General features: G+C 46.6%; 1 protein-coding gene and 1 long non-coding RNA gene across 2 annotated transcripts in view; both read left to right on the top strand.

Moving 5' to 3' along the window:
* Window positions 1-184: 184 nt before the first annotated feature.
* On the top strand, window positions 185-8,177 carry LOC307223217. Its single transcript, XR_013842035.1, has 2 exons — window positions 185-477; window positions 5,472-8,177. It is a non-coding gene; the product is annotated as an uncharacterized lncRNA (long non-coding RNA).
* A 1,926-nt stretch (window positions 8,178-10,103) lies between these two features.
* The window catches only part of LOC307223216 (beta-1,4-galactosyltransferase 3-like), a 38,544-nt gene continuing 35,908 nt past the window's right edge, over window positions 10,104-12,739 (top strand). The window contains exons 1-2 of the mRNA XM_079989077.1: window positions 10,104-10,281; window positions 12,141-12,314. The gene's annotated coding sequence lies outside the window, so the exon portion shown is untranslated. The remainder of the gene's footprint in view (window positions 10,282-12,140; window positions 12,315-12,739) is intronic.

The following is a 12,739-nucleotide window of genomic DNA, read 5'->3' as shown; positions in this document are numbered from 1 at the left end:
GTTCTATTCTATATATATATATATAACTTTATATATATAAAACTTTACGTGATGCGCTGTGTGGCGGAACGCTGATCTGATAGATCTGATAGACTGCCTCTCTCTCTCCCGCCTTTTCCTCTTCATTACTTTACTCCCCCCGCCTCTCGGCTTCGGTTCTAGCCCCGCTCCCCTTTTTCCCCGCGGCCGCCAATCAACTCCCGCTGGCCGTCGGGGACGTCACGAGAGCCCCTGCTCCGGTTGGCTGGTGTCCTTCCTATTCCTTTTTATGTATGGGTTGTGGAGGGAGAACGCAAATACGCAGGCGCATATTCGGGTTGTTGTTTTTTAAGCCGACCGGCCCCCGGCCGGCGCGCGATTGTTTCAGCTTTCAATGGGGGGCCTCGGAGCTCTGCTTTCTCTTCCCCCTCCTCCCTTCCCATTCCGCCTCCGCCTCCCTCTCCCTCGGCAGGCAGCCCAACAGACCGACCAGGAACGGTGAGTGTTTGACTGACTGGCAGACAAGCCTGCGTAGGTTTACTCGGAAGCAAGTTCCGTTGTGCCCACCGGGGGCGGGTTGCGGGGCTTCCCCTTCTCAGCAGCGTGAGGGGCTCCCTTGTCCCCGGGGGTGGGTGTTGCATGGCAGCCAAGCTTCCCCACGGGTGGAATAGGGTTTTCTCGTCCCTCTTGTCTTCCAAAAGAAAAAGAAAAAGAGGTGTGCAGGGCTGAGAAGGGAATGCAGCTCTCCTTTTCAGTGGGACTTTTTTGGGGAGGTGGGGAGAGTGCCTTCCGCTTCTTCCTTTTCCTACTTACGTCCTCCCTCCCAGACAGACCCTCTGCAGGAAGTCGGCTTTCTTTTAAAACAGGAGGGAGGGTCGCTTTAAAACAAAAGTAAACTCTGATCTCAGGATGAGGGCTCCTGCGAGCTTGTGGGACGCGCGTCTCTCCCATCAGGAGGAATGTGGGCTTTCTTTAAATCGGAAGTGAACTTTTATTTGAGGCTGGGGGCCACGGGTGGGCTGGTTGAGTGTATGAATCAGTCAGTCCATGCTTAGTTTAGGAGGAATTAATCTTTCTTAGTGTTTTTCCTTTTTAAACCAATATGCCTGGATCGGATGTTAGGGGGCATTGGGGGAATATTGGTAGGTCCCTGTAGCCTTTTGTTGGGTCTCTGTTCTAATAGCATCAAGATATGAAGAGGCCCATGTTTCCTGTGTGCAGGGGACAGGGGTGTTGCATCAAAACTTCTATGGCTGAGAATATGCAGGATGCGTTGGAAACCTTTTGCCGTTTTGTAAATACGGTTAGGAAGGTTGCACCATACCCCACAATCTCTGCTAAAATGTGGGGTTCTAGGTGCTCACCTAAGGGACGCAGGTGGTGCTGTGGGTTAAAGCCTCAGCGCCTAGGGCTTGCCGATCGAAAGGTCGGAGGTTCGAATCCCTGCGGCGGGGTGCGCTCCCGCTGCTCGGTCCCAGCGCCTGCCAACCTAGCAGTTCGAAAGCACCTCCGGGTGCAAGTAGATAAATAGGGACCGCTTACCAGCGGGAAGGTAAACGGCGTTTCCGTGTGCGGCTCTGGCTCTGGCTCTGGCCAGAGCAGCGATGTCACGCTGGCCACGTGACCCGGAAGTGTCTCCGGACAGCGCTGGCCCCTGGCCTCTTAAGTGAGATGGGCGCACAACCCCAGAGTCTGTCAAGACTGGCCCGTACGGGCAGGGGTACCTTTACCTTTACCTTTAGGTGCTCACCAAGGGTTGTTGGGAAGATCGAGGTACAACAGAGACTAGTGCCTTTAAAGGTTTATTTAACATATTTACACCTGGAAGTCTGCAGTGAAGGAGGTGCAGAGCATTATATCCCAAGAGTATCTATATCTCATGGCTCTTGCCATAGCTTAAGCCTAAAGCAGCAGTTGGCCATTTGCTCTGCCCAGCAGCTCATGGAGTTCTGGCCTTTGTTGCCCACCCTTCTTCCAACACACCTCACTAAACCCTTCTATCCTCTGCCCCCCCCTTCCTCAAACCTGCACATCTTTTACTGTGACATCACTCCCCTACCCGGTCACCTTGGCAACCCCTGCTTTGCACAGATCCAGGAGTCTCTCCCTTTGTTGTGCTAATGACCAGCAATCAGTACCTTTGTTAATGGCTTATCCTTGGCTAGCTATGTGAACTAGCTGGGCTTGTGATCCCAAACTTTAAAGCAACAGTGCTGTACTTGTTGAGCATTTGTTATGTGACTTTTAAAATCTGCCTTCCCAGCCTTGTGCTGTCCTGATTTTTTTGGACTACAACTCCCACCACACCTGACTGCTGGTCATTCTGGTTGGGGATGAGTGGGAGCAAAGCTGGGGGAAAGGCTGTAATGATCAAATTCTACAGTTCAGTTCTGCAAGTCCTGCCCCTAGGCAAAGTGTACAGGGCACCTGTGACTAATAGAAATATGAAAAAATAGGAGAAGAACACTGAAAAACTTATACTAACATGACTTAGTCGGTATGAAGGGACAGGATACCCAAATCCTGTCTGTGAAGTCACCCTGAAGTCACCCCAGGTCCCAAGACTTCACCCCAGGTCTCAAAACCAAATTTCCCCTTTCTCTCTTCTAAAAATCCACAGCTTCAGCTTTTCTCTGCTTTCTCACAAGATGCTGCTGCATAAGCAAAACGTTATTTTTATCAGTACGTGAAAGCTTCAAAAAGCTAATGAATAGGCTCTGTCAATGCCAAGCATAAGCAGGCCTGGGAACTGAGTCTTATCTTACCCAGTTGCAACAAATCTTGGACACGCTGACACGCAAGGCCCCCTTTTTCCTGGGAAGAGTGCCAAGAGTCTCCAGACAGGAGCTTTCTGTTCATGCTCAGGGAAACTCATGAGGCAAGACTCCTGAGGAGGGGGAGAAGGGGGAGGGAACTGGAGGGAATATATGCTCTGTGCAAATGACCGTAAAATTTCTGCTAAGCTTGTGAGTTATCACGGTTCCTCCTTCAACCAGCCCGGATGGTAGCAATAAAGCTCTTTCTCTGAATCAACCCTTGAGTGTCTGCTTGACTCCCACTTCCCTCTCCCGGGCGCAATGCTCTTCCAATCCATGGGCAAGGCCTGAAAAGGCTACAGGTAGACACTTAATTTCATGGTTGTGGGTTCAAGCCTTACATTGGGCAAAAGATTTCTGCATTGCAAGGGGTTGGACTAGATGACCCTCATGGTCCCTTCCAACTCTACTATGATTCTTTGATTTAACACATGCACGGGAAATTGCTGTAAAAGAGCAGCTTAGACACATGACAATTAGTCACAGTTTACTTAGTGACATATGATGGTGTTAAGCTGCTGTACTTAAAATAGCAGCCTTTCTCTTCAAAATGAGTGATGTGTGTGCATTGTTGCTGTGAGGTTGTTGCTCAATTGTTGTGGTTTAAGAAGTGATTGTTGGAGGTTTGGGAATAACCCAGACAGAAATTCCTAGGCGTCAGAAAAGATTATTTATTCATGCAACAACTGCGCCCATGTTTTGTTAGCCCCAAAATGGAAAGTGAACAAGGTCCCAGCTAAAGAGGAGTGGTAACTTAAGTTGAAAGAATATGCAGAACTTGCAGATTTAACAAATAGAATAAGAGAGCAAGAAGAACATATATTTAAAGAAGAGTGGAAAACATTTATTGAATATATGGAAAATAACTATAAAGTTGAAAATACTGGCAGCACTAAGATAAATACAACAGAGTAAATAATTTTTGATGGATGTAAAAGTGGGAAACTGATTTGCATGGAAAATATGTGGGAATGCATGATATGTAAAATGAAGGAGAAGAAGGGAAGTCATTGGATATTTTAAAGTTTGTAAAATGTTTATTTTGAAATGTAAAATTGAAAATTTAATAGAAATTATTATAAAATAGAAGTGATGGTTGGAAGTGATCCAGTCCATAGAAGTTGTGCAACATGTCTTTGTGAAGATTAGAAGAGGGGTTAGCTTAGGTGACTTTAGAGGCCGCATCCTGTTCTTAGATTTTAATACAACAGCGAGAGACACTCCTTGAAGCTTACAGCAATTCATGGTTCAGCTGTGTTAGTGTATTATATCATAATCTACAGGTAGGGCATCATCTTTCTTTTTAAAATCATGGGAAGGTTGCGTATGCAGGAGGAAGGGGACTGGAAACTGAGTGCCAGAGCTTGCTTTCCCCAGTGAGCACTTATTCAGAACATCTAGCCCTTTAAAAAAAAATAGGTACTAACCCTTGCAACTTAGCAACCTATGGGTTGTCTAAGCAACAGAACACTCTGGTGCGCTAGGGAAGCGTGAAGCTGAATCGCAGGGAATCTACCATTGCCTGACATATAGCAAGACATCTGTGCCTCTCCCTGTGGGATAATGAATAAACTAAGCAGCAAAGAGTTGCCTTTTTGAATAGAAGAAGGTATAAAATTTGTGTGTGTGTATATATTGCAAAGTGTCATTGACGGACTACTCCATATGCTAGAAGCAATCTGTAGGTTGTTGTTGTTGGCACCCATCTATCTCCAGAGACAATGCAGTGTGCTTCCAGGGGTGAAATCAAACCATTGCATTAGCAACACCCCCTTCTCAGCCTTGCTGATGTGCTCCAAAGGAAAGCAGAGCAATAAGTTTGGCACCAGCTTGCATGGCTCCATCCAACTGTCTTAGGGACTCCACTCCGGATTTGTGTAGGGTTTACACAGTAGCCTTTTCTTTGTCCAAATATATTCCTCAAAGCAGCAGAGGTTTAGGATCAGGGTTTTCCTTCTAGGGTTATTCTTTCTGTAAAATGAATGTTAATCATGTGTTCATCATTGAGAAAACAATTAAAAGAGGGGTGGAGCAGGTTTGTTAAACAGAAATCAGTGAAAACAGGATGCTGAACTAGATGAGCCTTGGATCTGACTCAGCAGAGTTGTTTTTATGCTTTTATCTCTCCATTTTATCTCTAGAAGACGTGGCTTGGCTTAGAACATTAAGTGGACGGTGCAGAAATTGAAATAAGATTGAAATATGAAATGCCAGAGTATGTATCTATTTATAACCCTCTAATCCAGGGGTGGGGAACATGTGGCCATTCTGATACCTCTGAGTTACAACTCTCACCATCCCTGGCCATTGGCCATGCTTGCTGGGGTTAATGGGAATTGGGATTCCAGCAACATTTGAAGGGCCACGGGTTCCCCAAATCTGCTGCAATCAATTCTGGATTTAGAGGAATAGCTCTGTCGGTGGAGCATGAGACTCTTAGGGTTGTGGGTTCAAGCCTCACATTGGGCAAAAGATTCCTGCATTGCAAGGGGTTGGACTAGATGACCCTCAGGGTCCCTTCCAATTCTACAATTCTATGAAATGTCTAGAAATCTGAAGAAAGAGCATCTTACCCAGATATCCCATCCACTTTTTTCATTTTTCTCCCTTTTGTCTTTAAGATAGATCTCTGGGGGCTAAATTAAGATCTGACTTGCACTTTCTTCTTTCCTATAGGCAGAAGAAACAGGCCTTGTTGTGCCTGTTTTGTTATGTGTGAGAGCCCTGCCGCTCCGATCAAATGAAAATGATGACATGAAGACCTCTGTATGCAAAACAATTGCATGCCTTCTGCCAGAAGACTTCGAAATAAGAAGAGCATGTCAGCTCACTGAATACTTACTTGAGCCAAGCGAGGAAAAATACAGTCTACTAGAAGAGCATTACCTGCAACAAGATAAAAAATTGGATGGAAAAAACTCTGTGTGTTGTGAGCTGCTGCTGGCTTTAAAGGCATATTGGCCATTTGATCCAGAATTTTGGGACTGGAAAGCGACACTGGAGAAGAAAAGAAGTTTCTGATTCAGGGGATGATCTGAGTTGCAGGAAGATGTCTTTCAATGAAACTGCTATGCTAGATGTTTTCCTAAGTGATAGTGAAGATAATAATTCTGAAGGTCAAGATACAAAAAATCAGCCTAAAGTGAGAGTTAAAAAGCCCATTGGGTCCTCAGAAAGGTACCAGAGATGGCTTCAGTACAAATTTTTCTGTGCTATTTGCAAAAAGGAATGTATAGAGGCCAGAATACTTCACCATTCCAAGATGCATATGGAAGATGGCATTTATACATGCCCAGTGTGTATAAAAAAGTTCAAGAGGAAGGATGTCTTTGTGAAGCATGTGATGGAACATGTAAAAATGCCTCCTAGTAGGAAATACCGTGGTAAGAAGAAGTTGCTGTTAAAGAAAGAGAGGCTGGCGATGAGCAGTCTAGCCAGAATTGTTTCTGTGGCTCTTGGAGAACAACCCAGAACTTACACGCAGGATTACATCACGTTTAGTAAGCTAGAAAACTGCCACTTGCAGGACAGGGACTTGTACCCATGCCCAGGCACGGATTGCTCCAAGGTGTATAAGCAGTTCAAGTACTTAAGTGTCCACTTGAAAGCAGAACACGAAAATGATCAAAATGCAATACACTACATGGGCATGAAAAACAGGAGAGAGAGGTGTGTATACTGCAGGCGGCATTTTGTTTCGGCTTTCCATCTACAGGAGCATGAACATGTTCACAGTGGCCCTCAGCCGTACATGTGTGTGTCAGTGGGCTGCTATGCTAGGTTTGGATCAGTGAATGAGCTGCTCCATCACAAACAGCAACACGACAATCTGCGTTATAAATGTGAGCTCAGTGGCTGTAACATTGTTTTCAGTGACTTGGGGCAGCTCTACCACCACGAAGCCCAGCATTTTAGGGATGCTTCCTACGCATGCAACTTTAGTGGCTGTAAAAAATTCTACTATTTTGAAACGGAGTTTACGGATCACATGTCAATGCATATTACAAATGGTCAAATTAAGAAGGTACAGATTAAGCAAGAGGAAAATGTTTCTGGGGACAGTCTTACTTGCCTATCAGATTCAGAGGTATTTGAACAAAAAGATCCCCCCTGCCTACATGAGAGTCTCAATTTGCCTTCAGGATCTACATATTCAGAGGCAATCCAGCAGGTTAAGCTAGAACCTACAAACTCAGAGGGAATCCTGCAAGTTAAACAGGAAGCTATGTTTGATGGAGAAGTGGATGTTAAAGTAATGACAGTTTAAGAAGCAATATTGGACCCCCTAGCCAGTGTGATGCAGTTGGTGCCATTGACTGAAGCAGTAGATTTGGCCCGGCAACTCCTTTCTCTTAAACTCCCATGTTAAAATGTTTTGATCTGGGTTAAGCAGATATATAGTTATTTTAGTCTAACATAGTGTTTTATTGTCCAACATAGAATTTTAAAATCCATCTCTGGTTATTTTTGTGCTTTTTAAAACTGTTTTTAGTTGTTTTTATTATACTTTGTACATCACATTGAGATAAATATTTGGAACGCAACGTCTTAAAGACTTAACCAATTTATTCTGCGAAAGCTTTTGATTGCCTCAGTCCCACTTCATGATGTGTAATCGTAAAGTGGTAAGCATATAAATACATTATGCTGGCAGTGTCTTTCTGTATCATGGTCTAACATAAACAGACCTTTTCAGGGCTGTTCTGAGACAGATCCCAAGGTGTTGGCTGCTATTAGAATACATTTCCTTGGTTCTCCAGGTTCTGATCAATTTTAATACATTTCAGTGGAAGGGAAATGTCAAAAACAGTGCAGGAAATTATGCAGTTTTTTGTGATGTTTGCAGACTAAAATAAAGATAACAAATATGACTCCTATTTGCTTGCATGGTTTTTGTTCCAGGTCTCTGACAACTCTGTGAAATGCAGCAACTCCTATTTTCATTTCTGATTGGATTCTCAGACACCCTAAACCACAACTCCCATCTTCCCTTGCTGTGATACCATCCAGCAACATGCAGAGGGTCCAAAGGTTCACCATCCTGCTCTGTATGAAGAGCTGTGTATCTAAATGTGGTTACAAGAATACGTGTCTTGAAATTGCACCACCACAATCTCTGGACAGCAGACTGAACAGGCACACAGATTACCTGCTCAAAATCATCTTTGCTATGGTAGGGCACTGAAACATCTGAAAGTTGTACTCATATTTTACACAGCCGAAAAAGATCTTACAGCACTTTGCAAAGGATGGGAACCCATTCAAATAAAAGCAAGTAATTCTTTAGGGAGTCATTGTGCTCTGCTGAGTTAAATTAACATTGTATTGCAATGGGTCATTAGGTGTTTAATGCAACACAAAAATAAAACACCTTCTGCTTCACCTATATATGAATTGTAGCCTTTTTAGGCCTTTTTCACGGGTGGAAAGAGCATTGCGCCCGGGGAAGGGAAGAAGGAGTCAACAGACACCGAAGGGTTAAACCAGAGAAAGAGCTATTTATTCTACCTTCCAGGTAGCAGAAGGAGCAAGTGTGATAACTCACAAGCGAGCACAAAGTGAAAACATTTTTACATGCAGTTTTTTATCCATTCTTTCAAGTCCTCCTTCCCTCCCAATCTCCTGAGCTTGCATAGAATTGTTTCTCTCTCTCTCTCGTTCTACTGGTGCTGTTCCCGGAGAAAGTTGCAAGTTGGATGTGCTGCTGGCAAGGTCAACTAAAGCCTGGGAAGCACAACACATTGTTCTTCTCAGCTACCTTTGTTACAGCAGAGCAAATGCTTAGCTAATGCTTTTAGCTTCTGAGAAAGTAATTTTGAAAAGTCTCGAGGCTTGAGGCCTGGTTGCGGGGTGGGTGACTACACAGGTTTTAGGGTATCCTAACCTGTCCTCTCCTCCTTCAGAATGACATATGAATGGTTAGCTCACTGCCCGTAAGCACACATTATCGGCACATGTGTAAGCCACAGCTCTCTTACCTGCCAAGGTCAGAAATAGCACCATGCCTAGAACTCACTCAATAATGAGGTGAGAAGGACGAATAATGTACATCCCCCCCTCTATTGCTTGGATTGATGATCAAAGTAAAAGGTATTTTGTATGAACAACAATTAGCACTTATAGGAAGGGGAGGGAGGGAATGAAACGTATACTTCATATATGCCAAAATGTGCTGTAAACTGGGTACTGATGTATCATGTGCTTCAACAAGACTGCATACAAACTGTGGTGTTTCTCTTGCTACTCTTAATTTTTGTGTCATTGCTACTCTTAATTGTGTCAGTTTTCCCAAAAAAAGCTGAACTCTCCTAGAACACCAGCAGAATGTCCAAAATGGGACAGGACATGATCAGTTTCTAACTATTTTAAATGCTCCTTAACAGTTGCCCTTAAAAGGCTTGAACCAAGCCTTACTAGAATACATTTTGTTTATTTAAGCATATAAAAGGTAAAGGGACCCCTGACCATTAGGTCCAGTCGTGGCCGACTCTGGGGTTGCAGTGCTCATCTCGCTTTACTGGCCGAGGGAGCCGGCGTACAGCTTCCGCATCATGTGGCCAGCATGACTAAGCCGCTTCTGGCAAACCAGAGCAGCGCACGGAAACACCATTTACCTTCCCGCCGGAGTGGTACCTATTTATCTACTTCCACTTTGATGTGTTTTCAAACTGCTAGGTTGACAGCTAAGTTAGCATATAAAGGGGCAGTAATAACATGAAGCTCAGAATGACTCTGGTCAGAGTCTCTGCTGAGCCTACACAAGATGATGTGAAGGTATTTGTTTATTCACTCCATTTCTAAACTGCCCTTCCCCTAATGTATGTCTATAATGAAGGTACATAGAAGCGGTTAGAAAAGAATATGAAACGAAAAGTCCAAATAATTGGCAAATAGTTAAAACAAGGTAGAAAAAACCAAGGTCTGAATGCTGTGATGTACCAAAATTTAAAAGGTTGCTTTTTAACTGAAAAGCAAAACATTTCCAATTTACTATGACAATTTTTTTTTAAAAAAAATATATCTGTAACTAGCACGGAAAACCAACATTATAACGAGCGAATAAACAAGTCTCTCCAGACAACTGTAAAATCTGCGGATCGCATTCGCCCTTCTTGCTGCAGCTCCACGCCGGAAGTTTCCCTTCCTCCCCCGCCTCTCCGAAGTAGCCCCGCCCCTCCTCCCCATTGGGCAGCGCTGGGAAATGGGGCGGGAGGGAAGAAGGAGCCGGGAGTGGGCGGGGCCGTCGGGTCACGTGGGCCCGTCCCCCGCCGATGTGGTCAGCGGCTGCGGGGTCACGTGATTCGTTGCCTACGCGCGGTGGGGCCGGGTGCAGATGGCGGACGCCGAGGCTGACGCGGCCCTGCAGCCAGAAATGCCCCGGTTGGCCGCCGGCCTCAGCTCTCGGCTCCGGCAGCTGCAGGCGGAGCTCAGCGAGCAGGGGGTGGGCGAGGGCTCGTCGGGCGCCTATTGCCGGGACTTCTGTCAGGTGAGCGGGGCGGGCCTGGCGCGAGGGCGGTTATTGGGGGGGGGCGGAGGGGGGCGCGCGCGCGGGGCGGTTGGAGGGGGGGAGGGTCAGGCTCGGCCGCTGGAGGAGGTTTGGGGCGCCGAGGCCCCGCGGAGGAGGAGGAGGAGGAGGAGGAGGAGGCTGAGGCGCAGGGGGCGGCGGCGGCGGCGAGCCGTTGCCTGGCGCTGGGGAGGCGGGGCCGAGGGACCGTCTCTGTTGGGAGGCTCCGCCGACGCCGCTTCCCGTTTCTTCGGGCTTCGCGGGAGGTTCGGGTTCCGGGACCCGATGGCTGTCTCTTCTCGGGAGGCTCCCTCCCTTCTCCGCGCCCGCTGGTGTTTTCGGCGCGCTCTCCCCGCCCCGCCGCCTCTTTTTGTGGCAGCGCCGGAATTGATGGAGGAAGAGGAGCAGTCGGTTAAACGGGAGCGGGGCGGGGGGGCTTCTTTAAACGAAATCCATGACACCCCTCCCTCCTTCCGCGGACTCTTTATCTTTTCCTTGTCTCAGTTTTCACCCACATTATGACTCCTTTTCCCGTAGCTTTCTATCAGCTGTAGTTGAGGGTGTTATCAGTTGTCCGAGTTCTCTCGCCTCTTATCTCCCTCCCCCAGTTTACTTAAAATCCTTACAACAATCTGGTGCGATCTAGTCCTGCTTTGGCTACCTGTCCTGCTTCTTGCTAGTTGTTTCCATAGCTTCCCCCCTCCCAATCGTACATAATTAAGATTTTTATGAACTGAAGTTTTCACAGTCCTGGTTTAGGCCATGAGTTCTTAGTGAAATTTAGAAAATAATTTAGACAGAATGTTGAGGTGGTTCACATGTCACGTGTCTGGGGTGGCTCAAAACTCCAAGATTGCCGTGATGACCGTGGGGCTGTCAGAGCATATCACTGGCTCAACACATGTGGCAGGCCACACTTTGGATCTTGTTTTCTCAACTGCACAGGAAGAAGCTGATCTGAAAGTTTGGAATGTTGACACCAGCTCCTTATCATGGTCAAATTGCTTCCTGTTGAAATTTAGGCTTTCAGCACCTTTCCTCTTATGCAGAGATAGGTAAAGGTAAAGGTACCCCTGCCCGTACGGGCCAGTCTTGACAGACTCTGGGGTTGTGCGCCCATCTCACTTAAGAGGCCAGGGGCCAGCGCTGTCCGGAGACACTTCCGGGTCACGTGGCCAGCGTGACATCGCTGCTCTGGCCAGAGCCAGAGCCAGAGCCGCACACGGAAACGCCGTTTACCTTCCTGCTGGTAAGCGGTCCCTATTTATCTACTTGCACCCGGAGGTGCTTTCGAACTGCTAGGTTGGCAGGCGCTGGGACCGAGCAGCGGGAGCGCACCCCGCCGCAGGGATTCGAACCGCCGACCTTTCGATCGGCAAGCCCTAGGCGCTGAGGCTTTAACCCACAGCGCCACCTGGACCTATTAAGATGGTCTGTCCTCAGATGCTAATGGATCCTGTGTGTTTTCGGATGGCTCTTAGTTGCCCTGTATGTTGATGACCTCAGTTGGGAGACAGGCAAAAGAGAATTAACAAGGACATATTTTCTCTATCAGTGGCTTTTTATACCATTGACCATGGTATCCTTCTGGAGCAAATGTCGAAGTTAGAGGTGGGTGGCACTGCTTTGCTTTGGTTCAGGTCCTACTTGGATGATCATTTCCAGAGGGGGATGGTTGGGCTCTTTGGCCCTTCAATGTGGGGTTCCTCAGGGTTCTATTTAATCACCTATGCTATTTAACACCAACATGAAACAGCTGAGTGGGGTTATCTGGAAGTTTGGAGTACGCTGTTAGCAATATATTGATGACACATAGCTCTGCTTCTTCTTTATACTTGCAGGTGCAGCAGTTGATGTGCTGGACCATTGTCTTTCCTCAGTAAAAGACTGGATGGGAGCCAACAACGGAAGCTCAATCAAGAGAAGACTGAAGCACTGTTAGTGGGTGGTTTCCTAGACCGGATGGATGGGAGGTGGCCTGCTCTTATGGGGTTACACTCCCTCTGAAGGAGCAGGTACATTGCTTGGGGGTACTTCTAGATGCTTTGCTGTTGCTTGAGGTTTAGGTCACCTCAGTTGCGTGAAATGCCTTCCATTAGTTTCAGCTGCTGGCCCAACTGTGCCCCTATCTGGACAGGGATAGCCCAGCTTCTATCATCTATGCTGTGGTAACTTCTAGCAATGCATTATACGTGCAGCAGCTTCTGATGATGGTTCAGAAAATTAAGCTAGTGTAGAATTCCTCTGCTAGGTTGCTCACCACGGTATGACAGTTTGAGCATATTACACTGATCCTGGCCTAATTGCACTCGCTTCCAATCGGTTTCCTGGCCCAGTTTAAAGTGCTGGTTTTGTCCTATAAAATCTTAAACTGTTCATGACTGCAATACCTCAAAGACTACGTATCCCCATGTGAACCAACCCAAAATCTGCAATCCTC

This window comes from Podarcis cretensis, assembly GCF_951804945.1.
Source record: "Podarcis cretensis genome assembly, chromosome: 8".
NCBI classification, from domain to species: Eukaryota; Metazoa; Chordata; class Lepidosauria; order Squamata; family Lacertidae; genus Podarcis; species Podarcis cretensis.
Note: the sequence above shows the minus strand (reverse complement) of the source record. Positions and strands in the feature narration are given on the sequence as shown.